The sequence below is a fragment of the Saimiri boliviensis genome, chromosome 7, assembly GCF_048565385.1.
Source record: "Saimiri boliviensis isolate mSaiBol1 chromosome 7, mSaiBol1.pri, whole genome shotgun sequence".
Taxonomy (NCBI): Eukaryota; Metazoa; Chordata; class Mammalia; order Primates; family Cebidae; genus Saimiri; species Saimiri boliviensis.
The window spans coordinates 125,100,602-125,113,456 of record NC_133455.1 but is presented as its reverse complement, the minus strand read 5'-3'; positions in this window follow the sequence as shown (position 1 = coordinate 125,113,456).

The window sequence follows — 12,855 nt, the reverse complement described above, 5'->3', positions numbered from 1 at the left end:
TTGAAAACTTAGGTATGATTAACAAAATCCTGATAAATAAAGCAAAACTGGCAGGAGAAAAGTTAAATAAATAAGTCATAATTTTAAAAAAATGATCGAGACAGGTGATCCTCCAACCCCAGTCTCGTGAGTAGTTGGGACTGCAGACGCATGCCACCACACCTGGCTGACTTTTTGTATTTTTTGTAGAGATGGGGTTTTGCAATGTTGCCAGGCTGGTCTGGAACTCCTAGACCGAAGAAATCCACCCACTTTGGCCTCCCAAAGTGCTGGGATTACAGGCATGAGCCACCGTGCCCAGACTTTAATTTTAGAAATTGAAATACTAAATGGTCTCCCAAATTCACACACTTCAACAAAGATCAAACTCAGAAAGTTTTATAGAAGAGAGTGCTATTAAACCTCAAACAACATATAAATAATCTATCTTATGCAAGTTGTTCCAGGAAAAAGAAGAGAGAAAGCTGCCCAACTTTTTATGAGGCTGCTATAACCCTGATTCCAAAGTCAGCAAATGATAGTTCAAATGACTCATTTCATTTTTGAACATGTATATGATTACTCTATCACAAAAAGTATTTGTTAGCTGAATCCAGCTCCATATTTTTAAATATCATGATTAAAGTGATTATTTCCAGGAAAGAGTAACAATATAAAAGTTATTTCAAAGTAATTCACAAAATTAATGGACTAAACGGAATAAAATAATATCTTTGATAGATGCAGAAAAAGCATTAAATAAATTTCAACAACTATTTAGAAAAATCATAAAAATAGTAATAGTTCTCTCAAATACTAGTAATAAAAATCTCCTTATTTGATTAAGAACATATACTAAAACTCACAAAATTAATGGACTAAAGAAAATAAAATGATATGATTATTGGTAAATGCAATCTTTGGTAAATGCAAAAAAAAAAGGGTTAAATAACCTTCAACTACTTTTTAGAATAATCATAAAAATAGTAATAGTTCTCCCCAAAACTAGTAATAGAAATCTCTTTACTTGATTAAGAATATATACGAAAATTCTACAATAAACATTCCCAAGAGAGAAAATTTAGACAGGTTGTGTTTAAGCTGAGGCTCAGCATAAGGAATGCTTGTCCTTGCTACTCTTTAACATGTACTGAAATGACCGACCTATGCGATAAAACAACAACAAAAAGTATGAGAAGTGACACTAGAAAGAGAGGAGACCAAAACTACACTATTGGTTGGTGGTAGAATCAACCACAGAGATACCAACAGAACCATCAGTCAACCTGTTGGCTCTAACAAGGGAGTTCACCAAGTCTTACAGATAAAAGGTCAATTAATAAAAAGCAGTAGTATTATATAATTTCTGTAAAAATCTAATTAGAAATGTATAGAAATAAGTGAGACACAACTAAAATAGCAGTAAGAACTAGGATTAGCCTTTTAAAACAGATGTCTAAGATCTTCATGTAGATATGTTAAAATTCAATTAAGTAAGAAAGACTTAAAATAAATGAAGAAATGTATTTTGTTCATGAATGTACAATCTGATGTTGTAAAGATGCCAACTCCCCCCAACATGGTCTATAAATTCATTGCAATTTCAATATAAATCTCATATGGATCTTTTAAGGAACGTGACACATTTATTCCAAACATGTATCAAATAATATAGATCCAAAAATAGCTAATTATATTTTGTAAAAAAAAAAAAAAACAATTAGGACAGGTCATCTTACTCAATGGGAAAATAAGAAATTTCGACAGATCCATAGTAATGTAGTAACAAAATCAGTGTGATAGATGATGAGAACAGTGCAATAGAATTAAGTGATAAAAAAGCTACTTATATGCATATTGTATATTCCTTACTTTGATTCACACATATTAATCACTACAAAATCATGAAGATAAAAGGAATTATATTGAGAAAAATAAAATTATATACCTCCCTGACCAAAAATAAATGTTAACTTTTAATAGGGATCTATATATGAAAAATAAAATCATAATATTAATAGCAGAAACAGACAATGTATTTGTAACTTTGTCTTGGAAAGAGACTTACAAAGCAACACTCCAAAAATGCAAAGCACAAGGAAATAAAAAACTGACAGATTTAACTTTATCAGAATTTTTGTTCAACAAAAGATAGCACTGTCAATGTTAACAAACCAGTAACAGATTGAGAGATGGTTTGCAAGAACCAAAAATAAGCAAGGTATTGGTGTCCAGAACGTTCCACAAACACTTGCAAATAAGCAACAAAAACATGGCGACCCAGTGGAATAATGGGAAAAGGGTATAACCAGACAATTCACAATAGAGAAAAGCCAAATGGGTAACAAGTATAAGAAGGGATGGTAAACCTCATTAAAACTGATAATGTTAGTAGCAATACCAAGTACTACCTGTACTACTCCTAGTAGTGGTAATTACTGAACACTTATGGACACCACATTTTTCATTAATTTATTAGATCTCCACAACCACCCCACATGGTAATTATATTAATACCACCATTTTATAGATGCAAACACTGAGGCATGTAGATGGGGCTTATCTGCTTTTATGTGGTCACATAGCTGCTGAGTGATGGAGTGAAGACTGGAACCCGCGCTTGGTAAGGACCAGGGAAGCCAAGTTTCATGCCTTGCTGGCAGAGTATAGACTGGTACAGGTGTCCTTGAGATAAGCCTGGGAAAGTCAAGCTCAACTAAGTATCCTGTGACCGGAGGACTCAAGCCCTGTTCACCAGGGGATGCGAACAAGAAGTTGGGTGCAGACAAGGTACCTATCCCCAGGGGTGTGGCTAAGACAGAAGGAGGTGGGTGGACCATGGAACACCAGGCAGCCACAGTTAAAATCAAGACTTACAGGTCATACAGCATCATAAGCAGATCTTTAAAAATAATGCTAAGTTTCTTTAAAAAAGGAAAAAAAAAAACCAGAAAGTCCATAGCACAATGTCATTTATGTAGCGCTCTCTCTCTAATACACACACACACACACACACACACACACATACACATACACACACACTCCATTTAAAATGTAATTTTTAAAGTATGTTCCCATTCAAAGATTTATGCCGAACACATCAGGACTGGGTAAGAGAACAGGTAACCAAGAACGGAGAGGACAGATGAATAGAATGAAGCAGTAACAGCCTTTGCACAAACATATTTTACCACAATCTGAGGAGTATGATTAACCATCACTTCTATCCTTAATGGTCCATGACCCTGTCCCCAAGAATGGCAGGCCATGGCTCTGAAGCTGCCTGCCCATATGGGCCAGTCCCGTGATTTCTGTCTGGCTGCTGTGGCTTCTTTGAGGCTGGGGCTCCCCTTAGCTATGTGAGCCCTAAAAGGCGGAACCCTGGGCTTGATCAAAGACTCCCACCTGGGGCTAGGCCTCTGTCCACAGTGACCAAAGCTGATGCTGGGCTCTGCCCCACCAGAGATATGCTCCAGGGGAGCCCAGCTCCTCCCTGCCAAGGCCCTACCCCACTCTACCCCACGCACCTGGTGCTAAGTTCAGCCGGTTCCTCCCAGCAGAATGACTGTCCATATTTTACTGCTGGGCTCTCCCCTGCTCAGAGGACCACAGTGTCACCAACCCAGAACGTCCCTTTTCCTTTCCATCCTAGTAACTAGAAGAGAGTTGCCCTTCCCGCTTTTTGCCCTAAGCTGGATAAGAGAGTCTTCTCCCGGACACCACACCGGACTCCCATTCTCCGGCTCACACACAGGCCTGGCCCTGGGCCTTGACGTTCACAGGGTCAGACTTCAGGAGAGTGTGAGTGTCCTCTGCCCTGGCCTGGCCTGCTCCTGCGTTCTGGCTGTGTGGGCTTCGAGCATTTCCATGTTGGGTCTGAGCTGTGTCACTTGGCTCTTCCCAGTGTGTTGCTTTCTCATAAAATCATTTCCTGAATATGTGTTTAGTGTCCCTTGCTAGACTGATAGCTCTCAAGGGACAAGGCCATCCCATCCCCAATTCCTTGAAAATGTGTGCGTGTGCCCTAGGATGACGTTTGCTCTGCGATTTGTCAGTCTTGAGAGAGCCAGCCCCGAGGACCTTCCGGTCCCAGCTCTCTCTCTCCATGGCGGCGGACCTGAGCAGGGTGGAGTAGAAGCTGTGGAGGAGAACCCACACGCTCACATGGCGGTCTGGACCGGCACAGCTGACAAAAGCCCTTTCACATCCACTTTTCCATCTCACTGTGCCCACCTCCAGGAGGCTGAGCACCCTGCCCAAGGCCACGCGGCTGGTGGGCCACTGAGGCAGGTTTCATTTCCTGTCTTCTGAGTTGACATCACCATTCTTTCAGATATTCTGAAGCTCACTGACCCTGCCTTTTTCTTGGGAGTGGAAATGCACACTGGCTGCTACCTTGAGTTCTAAGCCAGTTCTCTGGCCCAGGACCCTACCCTGTCAGCAGGACCCCTTCAGGGCCATCTTAGCCAGCAGTCAGAAAAAACCAAACAGTTTCAACAATGCCTTCCCCAAACGGCTCTTTCCCAATCAATCCCAGGGGCTCCCCCTTGGGCCACAGAGAGATACTGAACGCAACACTCCAAATGCTACCTGCTGCACAGTAGCCACATCAACTGTAAAAACCCCGAACTGTGTTTAGACAACATAAAAGGCCCAGTTAGCAGCAGGAAGCTGGGGTTTAGGGCCCCGCCTGCACCCTGGGCTTGCCGGCTGTCTCGCTGCACACGCAGGGTGGAATCAACACACGTTTGCCGTTACTTTCCTCTGGCTTCTCCACCAGCCCGTCCCACTTCCTCCAAGTGGTACTTCTCCATCACCATCCCTTAGCGGGGCTGGTGGATAGGGCTTGTGATGGAAAACGGAGTCCCTGCCTTCTCTGCCCCTGACATCCTCCCTCTTCTGGGTCCAGGGTCATGATAGGATGGCACAGTTTCAAGGCTGGGCCAGGCCGGGAAAAAGCACTGTATTAGTTTCCTGTGGCTGCTGTAATAAATTGCTACAACCGTAGTAGCTTAAAACAACAGTAATTTAGTCTCTCGCAGTTCTAAGGGCTGGAAGTCTGAAATCAGTTTCAGTGGGCCAACATCAAGAGTTGGCAGACCTGCACCCACTCAGAGGCTGGAGGGGAGTGGCCCTTCCGGGGTCCGGTGGCTCATGGCCACATCAACTCTGATGTCGAGGTCAGCGTTCTCAAGCCTCTTTCTACTTGTCTTCACGTTGGGACCTCCTCTGTGCGTTTTTAGAACTCTCTTTGCCTTCTGATTATAAGGATGCATGTGTCTGTATTTACAGCCCACCTGGATACCCTGGGATAATCTTCCCATCACAAGAGCCTTTGTTTGCTCACGTTGGCAAACACTGCTGTTTTCCCCCATGCAAGGTAATGCTGGCAAGTTTCAGGTATTAGAACGTGGGTATCTTTTGAGAGGTTATTTCTCAACCTTTCACAACCACAAACTCCTCATGCTGTGTGTTTACTTGCCCTCTCTGGGCCAATGTCCCCACTTGTGAATAGAGAGGGCTGGGTTAGAAGCCCTTTTGTCACGATGACTCTGTTTGCCTCATCTCAAAACCCAGTCTGCTGGGGCAGGCTTTCCCTGGTCCTGCCTCTCTTCTCAAACCTGGAGGTTGTGTTTGAGATTGGGGTCAAGCCCTCCTTCCCACACAAAGCTATTTCCTGGGGGGTTTCCATTGCGTGAGGTGCTGGGTGTGTAACAGCAAGGCTGCTGGAGCAGCGTGTGTTCTTACACGTGCGGGTCAGACCCCTTCATTGTGTCTGCACCAACAGGCGCCCAGCTCAGGAGCTTCATTCAGGAGCAGCCATGTGGCCCAGGCCTGTGAGAAGTAAATAAGGCTGGAGATGGGAGGGCAGAGAGGCTGGGCCCTTTCCTCTGACCTGACACCTAAGGCATACTTTGCTCAAGGGCCTCTGAACAAGTCCCTCTGAACACTCTGGGGCCCACCCAGCACCTCTGGAGCAATTTAGGGCAGGCAGAGCCCGTGCCTCATAGCCCCCTCCCCTCACCCAGCTGCATGGCTCCCTACATTAAATACATGACCTCATGTCTGGCTGCCTGGCATTCTGGAGATCATCCAAGAAGCTGAGGCAGGTGGGTATCCCAAGTCCTCAGTGTGGAGCAACCACAGCCCGGGCCGTTCTGTCAGCCCAGTCCACTGGGATTTGAAAGCCCACCTCTGTGAGCCAGCTGCATGCCCTGGCTCTGCCCTCCCTGCTCAGTGTGAGGCAGCCGCCACGTGCCTCCTCTGTCATGTTCTGTATGGTCCTCCTGGACTGTGCAGCGACCTCTCCTCAACTCCCCCTCAGCATCCCTGCGTCTCTTCTCCTTTCACCTTGGAATCTGACCACCATCAGTAATTACCCAATTATAGCTTCGCTTTGGGAGCGCTACACAAGCCAAGCACTGTGATGAATGCCTTACACATGTGATCTATCTTATTTCTAAAAAAAAAAAAAAAAAAAAAACAACCTAAGATGTCTGTGTTATTGCTTCCATTTTTACAGGTAATGAACTGGGGACTCAGAGAAGTCACAGATGGACCCATGGGCACCGCACTTGACATGCGGCAGCCTGAGATTTGACCCTCGGTTGGCCGGGCTCCAGCACAGGCTTGCTGACCTCCACCCTGAGCCATCCCACACACCATTCTCGCCCCAACCAGAGAGGTCTCCCATCTGTGTCTTTGCCAGGCAGGGCCTTCTCCACCTTTCAAACTGTGATCAACTCTTAACAACATCAACAGTTCGGCAAAGTGATGGCTTTTCCAGCAGCCTCCTTATTCCTTGGTTCGTACCAGACTGTGCAGGTCTTTACTGCAAAATTTCCCTGCAGACACTGGGTTAATGTGGACTGATGCCAGACGGGGTCTCAGCCAGATCCTGGGTGGTATTTTCTCATCTGCAGTTGGGAGAGGTTGGACACGTGTGTGGCCCTGCTGACCTCCCCACTGTCTCGATTTCCTGCACCCAGATCTGCCCACCAAGCCTGGGATGCAGTGCACATCCCACTGGAGAGAGATCCAGAAGCCACATTGGCTCTGGTCCCTCACCCCAGCTTCCCTGTCTTTGTGTAGCTAACACCACCCAAGGCCTGGAAGGCTGAGGAGACTCACACCTGCTGCGGAGTCCCCACTCCCATCAGCACCTCCAGCCTGCCTCAGGGGACGCACCCTGGCCTGGTTTCTTCCCAGCCTCTCACTCCTAGATTCTGATTAGCCTCCCAGCCAAGGGCACAGGCTTGGTAGTCACATCGTCTCAGTTTTCAACACCAGCACCACTCTGCTCTATCCTGGAGCTTCTCCACCCTCAGTTCTTCCCCCAGGCAGTGGGAAACAGCCCTTCAGAGTGTGTAAAAGACAAAGCAGCTCAACACAGTCATTGCATGAGGTAGGACTGGCTAAGGGGAACTCCTCTCACTGACCTCCCTCTCCAGAAAGCCCAGACCTAGAGCCCGGGGTACAGCAGTCATTACGTCTGGGGCTAGACCTTCATGTCCAGTCATGGGCTGGGGCAGTGACATTTATCACTGCCTGCTGCCTGGAAGCCCTGTCCACCGATGTGTCTTCAGGACGGAGCCCAACTGATGTGTGCCTCTGGCCTCCTAATACCTCTCTAGGGCTTGTCTCTGCAGCATGAGTCCCATCCCCTGTAGGACTGCAGCCTCCTGACTTGCCCTGGGGGACCAAGCTGTCCTACCCACACCCAGACCTCACCCCTGGGCCTCTGCATTCTCCCACAGTGTGATTACTTTGTTCCATCTTCTGCGTTCTCACCCCTGTCACTCTAGCTCTTGCAGTCTCCCCATGGAAACAGACCACTGCTCATGTGCAGACACAGCCCCCGGGAGCACCTGCTTGTCTATGAAGCAGATCCTTTGAGGAAGGACCGAGAGCCAAACACGAGGACCTTGTAAGTTGTTTTCAGTGGAATTCTTGGCAGACTGAGAAGGTGCAGAAGAACATTTTGAGCGTCCATATGATTACAACCTGTTTTGGTCAATGAAGGTTGAATTTTACTGGGGTTAGGTGAGACATTATGGTATCTGACGTACAGGCACAGCCAAGACAGTATAACAATCTCAGATGATGTCAGTAATAAGACCCAGCAAGGACTCAGGGAATAGGTAAAAAAAGGTCCCGTCATTGCCCCTCTGCTAGCTGCACATTCCTGTGCCTGGGGGGCCCTACCTCCCTCCTCACCCTTCCACTGAAATGCTGTTCCAGCCTATTATCTCTAGACCTTTCACCCATGGAGCAAGAGGTTGCCATGGTGCCAAGCTGGCAGGACCCTAGAGAACACTTGGGCTGATCAAAAGCACTACAGCTGATTGTGAAAAATGCAGATTCCTGGGTTGTGTTCCTTATCTAGGAACTGAATTTTCAGAAGAAGAAGGCTAGGAAATGGAATTTTTAAAAGACTCCCAGGTCATTCTCCAGAGCACCCAGACTGTGGAACTGCTTTGCTCGTCCAAACCCCTCACCGTCCAGGTGAGGCATGGAGGCCATGGGGAGCAGCGGCTGACATGGCCGGGTTCAAGCACGGCAGAACCGGGTGAACCCAGAGAGAGGTCCCCTGGCTCCCCTTCCTGCCCCATGATCCCACTTCTCTTGCCCTGCAAAGCGTCTGCCCTCAGCTTGTCAGATTATTCCTGTGCACAGGTGTGCTTATGGCCACGAGGGCTGGGCTCTGAGATCATGTAGCAACTGTAGGTCCCATCTTCCATCTGTAAATGGTGAGTGGCCATGCAGTTTCACCTTTCCTCTGATTCTGCGCAGGGGGCTTGGTGCTGGGCTCTGCCAGTGGGATCCCAGCATGGGATCTTTCCAGCTAATTTTGTCTCCAAGAGAACAGGCCACGGAAAATAATTCCATGTGCCATTCCAAGTTTTGAAACTTTTTAAATGTGTCTGCATTCTTGTGTAGTTCTGAACTCTGCCCTGGAGTGCATGCTCCTCTGGGGCCAGGTCACTTGGGCCGGCAAAGGCTTAAGCTGTCAAGATGACTCTCTTTATCTTCTGCAAGGTACAAAGCACTCTGTGGAATATCACAGTCCATGTTTTGAATCCAGAAAAGTTGAGAGACAAAAGGAGCACCCAGATTTAAAGTATCTCAAGTGAAACAGGGACAGAGTTGGTATTAGAATCTCTTAATTCCTTACTTGTGTAAATTGAATAGTCTGTCAAACAAGGACAATACACATGGCCTCCTAAAGTGAGGACTTTTTTTCTGCATCTGATTTCATAGTAAAGAAGACAGTATGTCCGCACAGGTCTTTCGTGGTTTTCTGTTTTGAGGATGAAATGGGCGCCAGCCGTCCCACCCCAAGTACAACATTGACATGTTTCACAGTTTACAAAATACTTTAACACACGTTATCTCTCAGCCCCCCAAATCCTGCAAGATAGGCATCATTCTGTCACTGTTAGACTCTTAGGAAACGGAAGCTGGCTCAGGAAATTAAAGTTTCTTCCATCCCACCACTCTGTTTCTCTGAAAACAGAGCTGGTCCTGCTGGGCTCGGTCCTGCCCAGGTGGCCCCATGCGGCCTCGGGCTGAGTGAGGAGCAAGTGACACCACGTCAGGTGTCCCGCCCCGCCTCCCCCTCACTCTCCCCTCCCACCGGCAGCGCCTGCTTCCGCCTGTCGTTCAGCTGTAATGTAGGCCCTGATTGCGGAGATGCCAAACCGTTTGAGGCAATTTACATATATTTCCCTATTTCCCTCCTGGGAAAACTTTGCAAGGTAGTTATCATCATCTTCTGCTTTTGAGTCAATCCACGGAGATCAAGAGTGTCCTGTGGAGTTTATATTTGCTGCTCCAGATCTACTCTCCACCCTTTTCCACCTGCTTGGTGCTGCCGGAGCACCCATTTGGACCACACCAACAGGCCCCGGTGCCCGCTGGCATGCAGTTGGTCCAGCCCAAGCAGAACACCAGCAGGAGATGCAAGGGAGGGCGGAGAGTGAGGTCAGGATGTCCCCCAGCTCTTTTCCCTTCCCTGAAGAGGTCTCAGCTCCTGCCAATGACCCCCCTCCACACTCCCTGCAGTGTCTGCAATTCCGGTAAACACCCTTCTTCTCCTAGTGGAAATGGCAGTGTGCTGCAGGGTCACATTGGAGCCTGAGGCTACAGGAAAACTGAGTGCCCCCGCATACATGTTTGTAAAATGGTTTCCCCCGCCTCCAGAACGACTTGAAAAAATATTGAAAATCTGGGAAGTAGATGTCTCAAAACTCACAGCATTATTTTAAGCTTAGATATTTTATTTTATACCAAACTGAATGTGTTATAATTTTATTTTCCTCACTTTAACGGAAGCAAATTCATCAACAGCACTTTCAAAATCTACTTTGCTCAACTTTTTTCAGATGAGAGTTGTGAGTTATAACAAATGAGAATAAATAACTTTAAAGACATGTTGGATGAAAGTTAAACTTTAGCATGAGATATAAACATGCTTCCTGAATTTGGAAATAAATTTTAGAAAAGTACAAAAAAAAACCCTGGAAATATATGATTCATGGCTAAGAGTATCAATTGCAATGAAACCAGCTCAGATCAAATAGAAATTAAAATTTTAAATGTCTTAATTTCACCTTTGAAATAGACATGCGAACATTATCTTCAGATTTTGAATTTTTAAGTGTAGAAAAGTCAGAAAACTGCAGAAACATTTTCATGAATAGATCTTACTTACTAAAATCAGTCACTGATTGGGCTCCTAAATATTCTGGTAATTTAAGTCCTGTTGAAATTTCATCCGAAATAATTTTAACTAACATATAATACCAATAATTGACGATACGAAATCAGTATTAGATTTAAATCTCTAAAACAGATTTTTGAGAATTTTGCTTAGTGTCATCTTATCTAAACTTGGACATGGCCTCGAGAATCCTTTTTCTAAACAATACTAGTTACAGTGTTATCGGGGAAAGAAGTTTGGGCCCGGCGCGGTGGCTCAAGCCTGTAATCCCAGCACTTTGGGAGGCCGAGGAGGGTGGATCACGAGGTCAAGAGATCGAGACCATCCTGGTCAACATGGTGAAACCCCGTCTCTACTAAAAATACAAAAAATTAGCTGGGCATGGTGGCACGTGCCTGTAATCCCAGCTACTCGGGAGGCTGAGGCAGGAGACTTGCCTGAACCCAGGAGGCGGAGGTTGCGGTGAGCCGAGATCGTGCCATTGCACTTGAATTGCACTTGAGCCTGGGTAACAAGAGTGAAACTCTGTCTCAAAAAAAAAAAAAAAAAAAAAAAAAAAAAGAAAAGAAAAAGAAAAAAAAGAAATTTGAGTGAGTTAAAGTTAATTAACAAGTATTTAAGGTAGTTGATCAGTAGGAATTTTTAAACAGCAATTCTTTCGACTGAAAATGGCCTAAGTAAGTAGGTTTTGAAAATAGTATTGATGAGTTTGCTTCTGTTTTAAGCCAGGAAAGTAAAATTATAATGCATTCTGGTTTTGATATAAATACAATATTTAAATTTAAAATAATGTTGTGAGTTTTATACACTTTCCTCTCAATATATTTAAAAACTCATTTAATGTTCTGGGAAAATAGTAACCATTAAAAATGCACAAATACACATATCTAGGGAAGCACGGTTTCTCCTTTTGCCTCAGGCTCCAATATGGCTTGGCACGGCATTGCTAGAGCCTGTTTTTATTTAAAATTTTGATATTTTCTTCATCATGGATTTTTTTTAACATAAATTTTAACTTAAAAAAATATTGACTTAAAATATAATTTATCTGATTCCTGAGTTTTTTGAAGTTTCCTTAAATTTTATACCCAAGGCAAACGCCTCACTTGTGTTACCCTGGTCCCAGCGCTGGGTAACGGTGCCTGTTGTTTCTGGCTCTAAGCTATGGCATCTTCCCTACGCGTGTGCCTTAAGGTCACACTGCCAGCATGTAGCAAGGCCAGTGCTCACATTCAATTCTGTAGAATTCTACATTTCTAGCTCACTCCTCTTGGCTGTGACCGCCTTTGGGAGAACCAGGGCTTGCGGAAAGTGAGCCTCTCCTCCCAAGTGAGCTGGCCTACCAAGGCACCTGTGCCTTCTTCTCCTGTCTGGAAACAGAGCCTGCACCAGGGGCAGGATTCTACAAACCTCCCCTGCCCCTTCCCTGCTGTGCACAGTATGGGCTGTTTTCCTTGCAAGCAGAGGAGTGACAGGGCCCTGGCTCCACCTGGGAGTCCTCAGGCCTTGGGCAGGCAGGCTTCAGGATAGGCTTTGAGGCTGGATTTTTTTCTTTTCCAAGTTATTCTCTAATTGAAAATGACTCCACGCAGCTGCCAGCCTGGAGGCCTTGGGTGTCTGCACCCTGGCCTGTGCCAAGTTCAGAGATCCTAGCTGTGATGACCTCAAGCACATAAGCCCAGGAAAACATTAACAACTGTTTATTTGTGCGTCATGAGAAGGCTCTGGGAAGTGCAGGCCTTGGAGCTCCTAGAGGCTGAAAGTTCTTCTAGTAAACCAGAGACCCACGTGAACAGAGCCTGTGCACGGAACAGATGGAAGTCCCACTCTGCCCTACCAGGGGATGGGGGCCCAGCTGAGCGTAGGGGCACTTTCCTCTCTGTTACAAGAAGTGAGAACACAACTTGCTGAGATTCTTGTTCAAAACGTATCCACAAAGTGTTTTTCTCTGCTCTCAATTCCTGGGCAGAATTGACCTCCTAAACCCTCTTTCTGAGACAGCAAAGACTGACTTGACCTTTTCTGGGCCTCAGTTCTCTCATTGGTAAAATGGCAGTAACTATCGTACCTGACTTTTAGGTTGGGAGGGGAGGGGGATGGTTTTACTTATTCTGAAGAGGGAAAAACAAATGCTCAGAGAAGGGAAGTGAGTG